We start from the raw sequence: 14,222 nt of genomic DNA on the forward strand, positions 1-14,222 counted from the left end.
GTGATGCTGAGGCTTCTATTGACCCCATCACCCAGAGAGAGAGCATAGTCCCCAGTAGGAAGTTTTTCAGCCTCTGCCTCCTTATGTCCCTCCTTCCCTCCTTTTGGAGTCCCCAGTTGTCTATTGTTCTCATCTTTATGTCCCTGTACACTAGGTTTAGCTTGCACTTATAAGTGAGAGGAACATGCAATATTTGCTTCTGCATTAATTTGCTGAGGATAATTGTATCCTTACAGAATAGTTTGAAGTTGAAGTTGGGTAATGTGATGCCTCGGCTTTTTTTTTTTTTTTTGACCAGGTTTTTCTCTGTAGATCAGGTGGGAATGCAGTGGCATGCACTTGACAGCCTCAACCTGCAGGCTCCCCTCTCAGCCTCCAGAGTAGCTCCAAAGTAGCTGGGAAAACGAGTGTGTGCCCCCATACCTGGCTAATTTCTTTTTGTAGTTTTTCTAAAGATGGAGTTTCTCCATGTTGGCCAGGCTGGTCATTGGCCAGTTTTTTTTTTTCTTTTTTTTTTTTTGAGATGGAATCTCGCTCTGTCGCCCAGGCTGAAGTTCAGTGGCATGATCTCCGCTCACTGCAACCTAGACCTCCCGGGTTCAAGTGATTCTCCTGCCTCAGCCTCCTGAGTAGCTGGGATTACAGGCACGTGCCACCACACATGGCTAATTTTTTTGTATTTTTTTAGTAGAGACAGAGTTTCTTTGTGTTAGCCAGGATGGTCTTAGTCTCCTGACCTCATTATCTGCCTGCCTTGGCCTCCAAAAGTGCTGGGATTACAGGTGTGAGCCATCGTGCCTGGACCCAATTTTTAATGTGGTCTTTCACTCTCCCAGTTTTGTCATCTACTATTGAATTGCTAAATTTAAAGTATTGCAGAATTTGGGTGTATGTGTGCAATAACATACAAGGGAGCAGACAAAGCACACAATGGCCTGGGCTCAGGGTTGGTAGCCTCTGGAGTCCTAGCACCTGGTCTGTTGAATTCCAGGCCTGATGCACCCCAGCAGGTAAGTGCTGCTTCATTGCATCCATCTTACAACCAGTGACAGAATATCTGGAACTCAGAAATCACCAGTATTTGTGTTTTTATACTCTCTGCTCCTTTGGGTGGCTCTAGCCAGATAACAAGAAACTGGGTATGACTTTAGTCTTAGGAGCAAATTTCTTCAGAAAATGGAATTAATGATATTAACATAAAATCCTGTCATCTCGGATGAAATTTTCTAGATTAGTGACAGATTGTTTTAGCAGATGAAAGGAAAAAGTGGCCGTGCGGATGCCTATAATCCCAGCACTTTGGGAGGTGGAAGCAAGTGGATCACCTGAGGTTAGGAGTTTGAAACCAGCCTGGCCAACAAAGTGAAACCTCGTCTCTACTAAAAATACAAAATTAGCCGGGTGTGGTGGCTAAACCTGGTCAAAAAAACAAACAAACAAACAAACAAAAAACAAAGCCAGGCATCACATTACCCAATTTCAACTTCAATGCCTGTAATCCCAGCTACTCGGGAGCCTGAGGCAGGAGAATTGCTTGAACCTGGGAGGCACAGGTTGCCGTGAGCCGAGGTCGCACCATTGCACTCCAGCCTGGGCAACGAGAGGGAAACTCTGTCTCAAAAATAAAGGAAAAAGTACAACTATGTCTGTGGAGGAAAAGCTGTTTTTATGGTGCCTGGCTTTCTTATGGAAAGTTCATTATTGCCAACATCACATTGCTTGTCTCAAAAGAGCAGAGACTTAAACCTCGTCTACCAGCAGAGAAAAGCTTGGGGGGAATGTGCAAGGGATGATTTGGGATGTTATTGAGGAGCAGGGTAAGGATAGTTGCCCAATTGTTAGTGTGGTCTTTCACTCTCCCAGTTCTACTTAATTGCTATATTAAGAAGATTTCAGTCAGGTGCAGTGGCTCACACCTGTAATCTCAACACTTTGTGAGCCAACACAGGCAGATCGCTTGGGAGACCAGCCTGGACAACATGGTGAAAGCCTGTCTCTACAAAAAATGCAAAAATTAGCCAGGTGTGGTGGCCTGTGCCTGTGGTCCCAGCTATTCAAAAGACTGAGGCAGGAGAATTACCTGAGCCTGGAAAGTTGAGGCTGCAATGAGCCGAGATTGAGCCACTGTACTCCAGCCTGAGCAATGGAGTGAGACCCTGTCTCAAAAAAAAAAAAAACAAAAAAAAACAAAAAAGATTTCAGCACTTCTATGTACAATAGCAAGAAGCTAAAGACTCAGGCCCCAGTGGCTAAGTTACAGAGGGGTTATATGCCTTTCTAGATCAGTGACCCTCAGCACGTTATCTAACCCTGTAGCCTTTATTAACCACCTCTGCAATGGAAGCCAAATGTGCTCTCATTTTACAAAGTAAATACCAGGAATACTTTTCATAACAAAAGTTAACATTTATACAGTATCTGGTTGAAAGCAATTTGCTCAGTTTTTAACAATATTATCATTGTGGATATTATGGAATGAAAGATAACCTTAATCAGAACAAACGTAAAATGGATCATTCTTTGTTATATTCTTTCTGCGGATTATTTTTTTCCTTCTCATATCTATTGTGAAATCGGAATTTCTTTGAGTCAAACATGCTATTTACAAAGCATCAATGGATATGATTATAGAATTATTTAATCAAATATTGTTGTTTACTATTATAAAATCTGATTGATCCCAACATTTAGCAAGCATGTTTTGATACCCTACCATGTTCCAGGTGCTGTAAAGGGAGCCACAAATACAAAGATGAGAGACTAGCTGCAGCTTTCACAACTCTAACTGATGAGTGAGTAAAAACGCTGTCAAGAGACCATTCAGAACACAGCTAACTCAGTGTTTATTGCAGGAGCTGATTTGAAGACCAGAAAGACAAGGTCTGAATGTGAATGTGATGCTTCCCTTCAAAGCCATGTTTCTTTTTACTTGAAGTGAGGAAAATATACAAAACTATAGAAAACTAAAGGAAAAAATAATGAAATGGAGTAAGAATGACAGAATAGATAGAGAAGGCAGAAGATTGAAAGACCCTGTTAGGTGAAAAGTTTATGGACTCTAGGTGTCTGGAGAATGGATCCTGAGAGCAGGAGCAACCCCTACCTGCCAGTAATTACTGGAAAAGCACCAGTGGTGATCCCAGAAAACTAGCTTTATCATTTCTTCAAGCATATAGCTGGGACATATCTCTCTAGGAGTGAACAGTGAGTGGAAACTTGCATTGTAGAGAGTTGGCAGTGCTCTGGATGGGTATAACACACATAGGAGTGACAATTCCCAAGAGGGATCCATGTTACCCAGTCAAAGACCTGCTGTCCAGCCTTTAATGCAGACACACCTCTCCCTCCAAACTGTGCAAAAGAATGTATAGTTCTTTTCAACTACCCTAGACAAAAACTTCTAAGGCTGGTGATGCTTTATTAAGGAATCTTGATTTACACATACTGGAATTATACTGTTATACTGAAATCTAAGTTCTAGTGGCCTTCAGTAACTGTGAAAGAGACCTTTAATTTACTAACACATTTCCCATATGGCCTGAGAATACTTGCTGGCAGTGCTTGTGGCTTTATTTTTTACTCTGAGGTAAGTCAGAAGTTATAGTCTTAATGTTACCCTGAAACGCTTTTCAGAGAATTACATCAAAATAGGACTGACGCAGTTGGGACAGCTTGGTTGAACAGAAAGCCAAAAACAGATACCAAAAAAGAAATCCGCCTAGGCACAGTGGCACACACCTATAATCCCAGCACTTTGGGAGGCTGAGGCAGATGGATTACCTGAGCTCAGGAGTTTGAGACCAACCTAGCCAATGTGGTGAAACTCCATCTCGAATAAAAATGCCAAAATTAGCTGGGCATGGTGGTGTGCACCTGTAATCCCAGTTTCTCGGAGGCTGAGGCAGGAGAATTGCTTGAACTCAGGAGTCGGAGGTTGCAGTGAGCCAAGATGGCACCATTGCACTCCAGCATGGGTGACAAGAGCGAAAATCCCCTAAAAAAAAAAAAGGAAAGAAAAAGAAAAAGAAGGAATCCATGAATAGTCTCAGGGTAAATGCTGTACCTGAATGTGCCACCTGCCAGTATTCTCAGGGCAAAGGATAAATGGGTTAAATAATTGCCTACAGTATTTTGCTTTTACACTTTATTTTCTGTTATATCCTGGAAGATTAGTGTGTCATAACCTGGAAGATAAAGAGGTCAGCTTATATAGGGGTCAACTAATCTGATATGCGTAAGGAGAAAATGTAGAACACATCATCAAGCATAATCAGTTACAGTTTCCTTAAAAATGCCTTGGCTATATCTTTGGCCAACCTCCTAAGTTATAGAGTCAATATCACATATGTGGGCACTGTGTCATCAGTAATTAAACAATTCAATCAAAACTAAATCAAAACTTCTATCTTTATCTAATCAGGTATTATGTTTGCCTAGAGGCCAGCAGGCCATCTTGGCCAGAAGACTAGAAGATTGTTTTAGTCTAGATACCTCCCACTTGGGTCACTGAAAGTGACTTTTTTTTTTTTTTAAGTCTCTGTTCATGGCTGTAATACTTTTTTTTTTGTATTTCGAAGCAAGGTCTCACTCTATAGCTTAGACTACAATGCAGTGGTACCATCATAGCTCACTTCAGCCTCGAACTCCTGGGGTTCAGGGAATCCTCTTGCTTCAGCCTCCTGAGTGGCTAGGACTATAGGCAGAAACCACCACACTCAGCTAATTAAAAGCTTTTTTTTGTTGTTTTTGGTGTCTCACAGAGATGGTGTTTCACTATCTTGCCTGGGCTGGTTTTGGGATTCTCGCCTCAAGTGATCCTCCTGACTTAGCCTTCCAAAGTGCTGGGATTACAGATGTCAGCCACCATGTCCAGCCCGTAATAAAGCTGTTCTAGTCTTAGAATATTGTCTCATGATGGTAACTCCACCTTCAATTTTTTTTTTTTGAAACAGGGTCTTGCTGTGTTTCCCAAGCCTGAGTGCAGTGGCCCAATCTCAGCTCACTGAAACCTCTGCCTCCTAGGTTTAATTGATTCTCTCACCTTAGCCTCCCAAGTAGCTGGGATTACAGGGGTGTGCCATCACTTAGAACTAAGTTTTTTTGTATTTTTAGTAGAGACGGGATTTCACCATGTTGGTTATTGCAGGATCTGGCCAGCAGCCCACAATGCAACGGGGCTCTTTCTTTGTTCCCAGGTGGATCGGCAGATGGAGAAATAATAGAAACACACAAAATAGTGAAAGCTGGGTCCAAGGGGGTCACCACCTTCTGGCCCTGTGATGCTGCCAATGCACTGGGTATACCAGCATTTGTTATTAAGTTTAGTGAGGGTGGGGGTAGGTTATGAGGGATTTAGGGTCATTTGATTATGAGGTGAGATGGTCACATGGGGATGGAGTAATTATTTAACATAACATCTGTATGCAGAAGTACAGTATACAGAGATAAGAATTTACAATATAGTGTGTGCATCAGCAATTTCTAATAGAGCCTTAAAACAGAAACACAGTCTTTCCATAACCTATGATTAGCAAGATATTAATCAGCAGTAACAGTTGCAGCAAAAGCTGGTTACAAACAATCAATAGAAACAGGATGTGAAGCTAGACAACCTGTTAGACCAGAAATTCTCAGAAGGGCCTATGCTTTAACCCTAAAGAGGCCTAGAAGAGCCGTGGCAAGATGAGGGCGTTTATAGCCCCGTCTTATCCATATGAACAGGCGCCCCTCATGCGTCCCTTTATAGGCTCTCCACAAGGGTCGCATTCCATTCCCAGAGTTATGCACATCTGCTTTTCTAGGATAGGAATCTTGGTGATGTGAAACCTCCGTGACTGCATAGGCTCTCTGCAGGGGGTAGCATATCACGTGCTGTTGGCTCATTCTGGCAGTCCAACCTGGCATTGTCTTTACACAATCCTGCATGCAATTTTGTATTTATAATAATCAGGAGCACTTCATCTTTTATTCCGTAGCGATAGTTTCAGGGGGGTCTCCCTACAGTTGGCAAGGCTGGCCTCAAGTGATCCTACCGCATCTGCCTCCTAACGTGTTAAGATGACAGGTGCGAGTCACTGTGTCTGGCTCAGATTTTTTTTTCTTTGTTCATTGCATTATTCATGTCGAAGTGGAAGTATCTCTGATAATTCTATCCTTACTACGCTAACTAATATAGCATCCTCCTAGTTATCTTTCCAACTAACTTGCATTAAGTCTCTTAATAGCGTTTATCATATAAACACTGTTTATTTATTTATTTATTTGTCGTCATGTTTACTGTTGTTTTCTCAACCCATGAAGTTGTCAGACACTTTATGGTCAAGTCCATGTCTGCTTGTTGATCACTTATCTCTGGCACCTTGATCACTGCGCAGCACAATATAGATGCTTAGTATTTGTTAATGAAGAGACAATAAATGTATTAAAAGGTTGGGTGTGGTGGCTGATGCCTGTAATCCCAGCACTTTGGGAAGCTGAAGTGGGAGGACTGCTTGAGCCCAGGAGTTTGAGACCAGCCTGGGTAAGATAGGGAGACTCCATCTCTACAAAAAATTTAAAGATTAGCTGAGTGTTTGGTGTGTGCCTGTAGTCTCAGCTACTTCGGAGGCTTAGGTGGGAGAATTGTTTGGACCTAGGAGATTGAGGGTTTAAACCACCCTAAAAAATGATCAAAGTAAAACAACGGTTGTGGATGACAAAAGTATTAGAACAGCCATGGTTAAAGACAACATTGACAAGGAAATTTGATTATACCTATGACATTCAACAATTTAATATAATAATCATAATTAGTTCCGATAACATATACTAAAACATTTCAGAATCACAGGAATCTCATATAATTTGGGAACACATATTAATAATGCATTTATATAAATACAATCCATGGAAGGTTTAACATCATTTCATATTTGATAACGTTTCTTGTGTGATTTTATTATACCAAGTAAGCCAAATATGTCTCTTTGGGTTTTAGGGGATATAATGTCAAAAAAATTAATGAGGTCAAAAAGGCTCAATTTAGAATTGGATTTTGGAAAGTTTGTCAAATATCAAAGACTTAAAATACTTGGGGATCACAGGTCATTAAAATACTTGGGGTCATTAAAATACTTGGGGATCACAGGTCAAAATACTTTGGGATCACAGGTCATTGTAAAATAAGTCACTCATTTATTCAAAGTGGTAACTAAAGGATTTCAAAAACAAAAAGGCAAAAAACTTTTACTCTTTGAGACTTACTTTCCCAAACAACAAGACCTAATGAAGACAGCATGAAGCCAATTAAATCTGTTTCTCAAGTCTTACAAATTGTTGTATTTTAATCATCTTGACCACAAGATATACTTTTTATAAACCTTTTCATAACCTTTCATAATGTTTAAAAAAATAATAGGTTAACACTCCAAGAAAACACTTTTAATCTGACACAGGGGCCCACATGCTGAGCTTGCATCAGTGTTCCTTTGATATTTATTTATAGGCTGGCCACAGTGGCTCACGCCTGTAATCTCAGCACTTTGAGAGGCCTAGGTGGGTGGCTTCCTTGAGTTCAGGAGTTTGAGACTAGCCTTGGCAATGTGGTGAAACCCTGTCTCTACAAAAAATACAAAAATTAGCCAGGCGTGGTGGTACACACCTGTTGTCCCAGCTACTCAGGAGGTTGAGGTGGCAGGATTGCTTGAGCCTGGGAAGTGCGGGTTGCAGTGAGCCAGGATCACCCCACTGCACTCCAGCCTGGGTGACACATCTAGTCCCTGTCTAAAAAAACCACAAAAGCAACCAAACAAAAACACACCAACTATTTAATTTACAGAGAAACTCTGAACTAATTTTGTGTCTTAAAATGGGTCCTTACAAGCTCACACACCCACTTCTTCTGCAATAGTCCCTGGGACTAGAGGGTTTAAATAGTTTTAATTTCTGGACCCATATCTCATGACTGCAGCTTATTCTGATTTTCATCTTCTCCTAGATCTGAAGATGAGGCTTCAATTGCTCTCCATTGAGCATGAGTTGGGTGACCTTTTTAGATCCAGGAGATAAAGCACTTTAACCTAGTAGCACAAGGTTTAAAAAGAAATACAGGAAGTTACACGGATATAATAACCTTAATTTTTGTTAAATATGAGTTTTTCAAAGCAGATAAAAACACAGTAATGATGGCATAGGAATTATTTTGATACAACGTAAAATATGTTTTTTTCTCAGGCCAGTTATGAAAAGACAACAAAGTTTGTGTGATTGCTTTTCCTTAAGGGGAGTCCATTTAGATAACCTGCAAGTCAAAACTAATGAAAAGGGTACTTGAATTAATTAGACATGGGAAGAGTGTGTCCTGGTTCATAAGTGAAGTTTTTTGGTTTAATAGAACAATTTGGATATATTTTAAAAAGTCAAGAGCAGAGAATGTTATATTGGAAGAAAACATTTCTTTTAGACCCTAAAGGTAAAATATTTTTAGCATCAGACAAGAAACAGCAGTTACTACCTAAGAAATAGAGTAATAGGAGCTGACACAGAAGTTGAAGGAGAGAGTTATTATCTCAGGTCTTAAAGGAGTGAGAAAGCTGAAAACAATAAGATGCAATAAATGTTGAACATTGGGGTTAAAAATTAAAATATCTTATAATTTAGTAAGAGTAAATCAATACTTTTTAAAAATGTTGTTCTAACCGTCTTTTATGTATTAGTGTATTTTTAATATCAGAGCCCAATCTCTAGAAAGACTACTATAGCCAAACTTAGTTAACATAGTTTTAAAAAATAACTTCTCTTTACAAACCTGATTACAACTTAAACCATTTATGGTATGCTGGCACTTCCTGTTTTATCCTAAACATCCCTTTTTCTCAAATAATCAGTCATTTTGCTTTAGGACAAAAATTTGCCATATAGGATTCTTTCTCATATAAAATTATTTTTCTTTCAGCCTTTCTTACCAAAAATATCTTTTTATATCTATAACTTTTTTTACATTTCTCTTTTTTTACTGTTTTTTTACCTTGTTTCATAAATAACCTTTGAATTAGACAAAATTATTTTCCTTTTAATAATAACACTGTTTTTGAAAAAATGCTTTCCTACAATTTTTTTAAGTTGAAAATGACTCAGACATTTAATAACTATCTATTATTTAATTTAAATTTATATATATATATAGATAGATAGATACAGAGTCTCGGTCTTTTGCCCAGGCTGGAGGGCAGTGGCCCTTCCTAGGCCCACTGCAACATCCACCTTCTGAGTTCAAGAGATTCTCCTGCCTCAGCCTCCTGAGTAGCTAGGATTGCAGGCATGCTCAACCCCACCCAGCTACTTTTTGTATTTTTAGTGGAGATGGGGTTTCACCACATTGGCCAGGCTGGTCTCCAAATCCTGACATCAAGTGATCCACCCACCTTGGCCTCCCAAAATGTTGAGATTATAGGCCTGAGCCACTGCGCCCAGCCCTAACTTGAATATTCTAAATTATATAAGGTTACTTATAAGCATTTATTCCATTACATTTACCTAATTAATTTAATTTTAAAAATAGTTTACCTACATTACTTATAAAAACTGTGATATTACACAAAGCTAGCCATCATTTAAAGCCATGAAACCACCTTTGCAAAATTATAACAGTGAGAAAATTATGACAGTTAATGAGATCTGACCTAATCAACTCCATTTTCCTTTAACCTCCAAACTGCCCTTGATCACTCCTGGGGGTAAGCCAACCTAACTCCGGGAGAAATTTAGCTTATAGTTTATATGATAATATCCCTTCCCCAAACCAAACCATCTTTACAAAACTAATGAAAGCCCCCGCAGCTTAGGAGGATGAGAGGGGCCTGAATTCTGCTAAGATGTAGGCATAGTTAAATGATTACCAGTCATTATTCCAGAGGTCACAAGATTTGCAACTTCCCTCATTACTAGAACCTAAGATTGGCCATTTGAGATGACTTTTCAGACTTTTGCATTTCTGATGATCAGATGTCCCCAACAGCATCAGCCACTCCTCTGTGACACCCCCTCAAGAAAGAAATGGACTGAGTGCAAATGCAAGTGCTTTCTACACCCCTATGATTGCCCTCTAACCAAGCAGCAGCACCCACTTTCTAGCTGCCTTCTGCCACCAAACTATCCTTGAAAATCTCTAGCCTCTGAATTTTCTGGGAGGCTGATTTGAGTAATAATAAAGTTCAGACCACCAATTTAGGTGACTCTACATGTATCAAACTCTTTATTGCAATTCTCCTGTCTTGAAAAATCAGCTTTATCTGGCCAGTAGGCAAACCAAAACATGGGGCAGTTTCAGATATGTTCCTGTTGACCATTATTATAGCCTGTGAATATCAGGTGTTTACCTAAGTAAGAACCTTAAGATTAAATAAATGGGTTTTTCTTTTCTGCCAGTAACCCAGGATTTAGCTGTTTTCATTAAACCAATGATATTAAATGCCTTATTTACCAAAATTACACGCACAAAGATAATTTTGTTTTGGGCTGCATTTATAGCTTAATAACCTTGATGCCAAATTTTCACGCCTTATATTACCTAGCGGAAATAAATATAAAACCACTGACCAACAAATCTAAACAATAATGTATGTTGACAATTCTGAAGATATTTCTAATTTTATTTTACCAATAACTTTAAAGCCAGTTTGTTTGTTAAAGATTTACTTGAATCACATCATCCTGAAAAAGCATTTGAACTTAAAGTTTTAATTTTTCTGATAAAGTATTTAATCGAAGCCACCAACAAGGGCTGGAAAGCAGTTCCAAATCACAGTTGTCCAATAAGTACTCTCCCAGTACTGGATACAAAGGCTGAGGCCAAGGCTCACAATCTTGTGATTGTGAGGCGGAGGCGGAGCCCTACCTCTGCGAATCCGAAGCCTGCTTCACCAGGCCTAGAAAACCCGTTGCTCCATCGCTAAGCCTCAGGTCAGGAGGACACAAGCGTTTGTTCTGATCAAGGAAGCTAAACCTTAAGCACTACCCTCATCCTGGGTATTTGTGCTCTCCGGAGCTCACGGGAGGCAAGCCAGATATTATGAAATTCAATAGCAACAAATGCATGAAAATTAGTACACAAATGAAAAACGATAAAATTTTACAAAGTGCATAGAACCAAAACAAACTAATTTCGACAGAAAAACATAGCGAGAAAATAAACCGAAATGAAACGGACACCAAGCAAAGTGTACAGAGAAGTAGCCCTACAGAATGCAGGGATTAAAGAGCGCTTCAGGGTCCACGAACCATCTTTATCCGGGAAATGAGCATTCCTGCCACCAGGAAACTGTCCGCTAGGGCTCTGCCCTACTAACGACCTCACTAACCAGAAACTGGCTGCGCTGGGACTCAGCAAGCGCCAGAACCCAGCAGATAGCTCTGGTGCTGCCAAACAAATACCCGTTTTGGCGCGATAAATAGTGCTACTAGAGAGAAACTGCGGGCTCTTAAAGAGGAGCGGTGCTTCCACGCCTAAACATCCTGTCAGGAGGAATAAACCGAGTCTGTTTAAATGTATTGTGACATTTTAATGTGTTTCAATCTGTTTAATGTGTTTAATCTGTTTAATGTGTTTTAACCTGATGTAATGTGTTGTGACAGAAAAGCGCCGGCTAACGGTATTACGGCAGTACTGGCACACACGGCGGCTGTGTGCAATCACCGTTCTGCACCATAAAACCTGATTCAGGAAGTTCCTACGAGATACTAGCCGTGCCAAGACCGAGGAAGTGACAGCACACAGAACTTAACGGGCCCCAGGAACAGGAAACGTTACACGTTGGGCGCTAAGAGCGGTGCAGCAACTGAGAAAACGCCGAGTGGGCGCTACCGGCAAAAGCAAAGCCGCCAGCTCCGCGTTAGAAGCCGAGCCACCAGACAGAACCCCGGACCTGACAGCAGCGAGGCTGAGACCGAGCTCAGCTCCCTGGCTCCTGAGAGAATGAAAGTCAAGGAACAGGAAGCTGAGACACTCAAAATGAGTAGAAAACAAAACAAAACAAAAACACAATATAACATTTAATAAAAATACAATTTAAAAATGATAAAAGTATAAAATGCAAGTAAAAATAAAAGCGAACACACTGAGTAACTACTGGTAACATTGTTCTCAAAGCAAAAGACACAAAAAGAGAATTTTAAAATAAGCAAAAATTAGAACCAACTCTACAAAGAGAAATAACAAACATCGCTAAACCACGCAAACCTCCAATTAGGATATCTATCAGAGCTAAACCGGTTCATGTTACACCTAAGTTCAAATTTCCTACGACAACCGCTCCCCCTCACCACCACACACAAACAACAACAACAACAAAACACACACAAACTCCAAACCCAGTCAAGGTTAAACCTGTTTATGACTGACAAATCGTAGTAGTTGGTGTATCCCGACTTGGTCCACAAGAGAAAAAAGTCTTGTTCAGCGGAACTTGGTATTGTCAAACGGATCTTGGTAAATCAGAAATCGCGTTTGCCGGCATTTCCTGACTTCCATGGGAGTTTAAGAAACACAAGCATAGCTAAGGTGGACTCGATATTGCGAAATCAAAGTTGGTGTAAGAGCTCCCAGGCACTGCTAAACTGGTCATCGCCAAATCAGAAAAAAAAAAAAAAAAAAAAAAAAAAAAAAATAGCATTCGCTGGTACCCAAATTTCTACAGGAGTTAAACATCTCCTGCACAGCTAAAACAGCGCTTCTAGTAGGAAACCAAAACTTGCCAGGACTGATAAACTTGAGGCAGGTCTAACTCCAGGTTTGTTACAATTAGAAGTCCGAGGCAGCAGGAAACCTGGAGTTGCTGAAAAATAAGTCACAGGGTAACTCCGCCTTTCTAAGGCGAAACAGTGACTTCCTAAGACCTAGAAATCGCAGCCAGGGATAGATCGGTGTTTGTCCTAAGTCGGGACTTGATTGGGCTGAGAAATCACATTCTGGCTATTCCCCAACTTGAACAGCGGGTAGAAATCGCAGGCACCTCAAAATCGAAACTTGCTAGGACCAAGCCAACGACGCCCGAAACCGCGGAGTCCTGCTACAGAGGCGCGAGCAGCGCCGCCACAGGACTGGGTTCTGGAGGCCGAACTGGAGCCCTTGCGGCGGCGCTGGCGGCGCTGGGAAGAGACGGCGCACAGGCAGCTCCCTTGTCACCTGCTCCGAGGAGAGGAGGGCTCCCCCCACCCAGCGCCGCTGCCACCCAGGAACGCCAGGCTCGGCGCAACTGGGGAAGCTGCAACTCCGAATCTCTGAGACCGGCGACCTGAGCGCTGCGGCCACCAAGAAAATGGAGGCACTGAGCAAGCGACCTGTGCCGCGACCAAGAGATCTCGGTTCTGCGAAATGGTGGTGCCAGGAGCCTGCGAGTGACGCCAGCCGGTGGGGTTGTCAAGGACAGTATTCGCTATGGCTCAACCAACGGCGCTGTCACCAAGAAACCGTTAACTCAGAAAAAAGAGAGGTTCGGCCACCGAGAAACTCCGTGCGATAAATGCTGTCACAGAAAAACCGTCGACTCCGAGCCGTTGGCGAAAGAGCCAATGGGAACGCCGGGTGCTGCGACCGTGACATCGGACTAGAGGGCCTCGGATGGAGAATAGGACGCACAGAGCGAGCAGCAAAACGTTTTGTTCGGCTCAACTAGCGCCGCGGCAAGCGGAAACCTGTCGGACCAGTGCTGTCAATGAATTGCGTGTGAGAAACCGGTGATCGGCGGGAGGAGCGGCGCTGGGCGCTGGACCTGCGCGTGTGTGAATCTGACGGCGCTAGGACCCGGCAGGCGCGGGATGGAGGCGAACCCCAGCTTCAGAGCCGAAGACTAATGAGCGTTCTTTTGGGCTCCATCAGCTGTGCAGCCGCCGATCACTCCCAGGCTGTGAGAAACTAGTGGAGATGTCAGCCACAAACCCTCCGTTCAGGGAAAGGAGAGGCGCTGCGACGCATCGATTGGCCGCTGGGTGCAACTTTTTCTTACGGCCTAGTGACTACAAAATAAAAACAAAACGAAATAAAAAACTGCTGCTGGCATTACTCCCACTCTCCCTCCTCAAGTCAGTGCCTTCAGGTTTAAGAAAACCTGTATTTTTCTCGGCTGAGCCATGATCCCTAACTATCGAGGGCCTCAGTGAAGACCCAGCGCCATTCTCAGCGGGGAAAGGAGCTGGAATAAGGACCGGAATGCGGATGATTTGGCTCCATCAAAGCAAAAGCCGTGAGA

The 14,222-nt window shown here is 41.9% G+C and overlaps 1 long non-coding RNA gene across 1 annotated transcript in view; it reads right to left on the reverse strand.

Moving 5' to 3' along the window:
• Positions 1–13,863, reverse strand: part of LOC139363893 (uncharacterized) — a 35,867-nt gene extending 22,004 nt beyond the window's left edge. The window contains exon 1 of the long non-coding RNA XR_011625043.1: positions 7,640–13,863. This is a non-coding gene — a long non-coding RNA (uncharacterized lncRNA). The remainder of the gene's footprint in view (positions 1–7,639) is intronic.
• Between the last annotated feature and the right edge of the window lie 359 nt (positions 13,864–14,222).

Source organism: Macaca nemestrina, chromosome 6 (assembly GCF_043159975.1).
Source record: "Macaca nemestrina isolate mMacNem1 chromosome 6, mMacNem.hap1, whole genome shotgun sequence".
NCBI classification, from domain to species: Eukaryota; Metazoa; Chordata; class Mammalia; order Primates; family Cercopithecidae; genus Macaca; species Macaca nemestrina.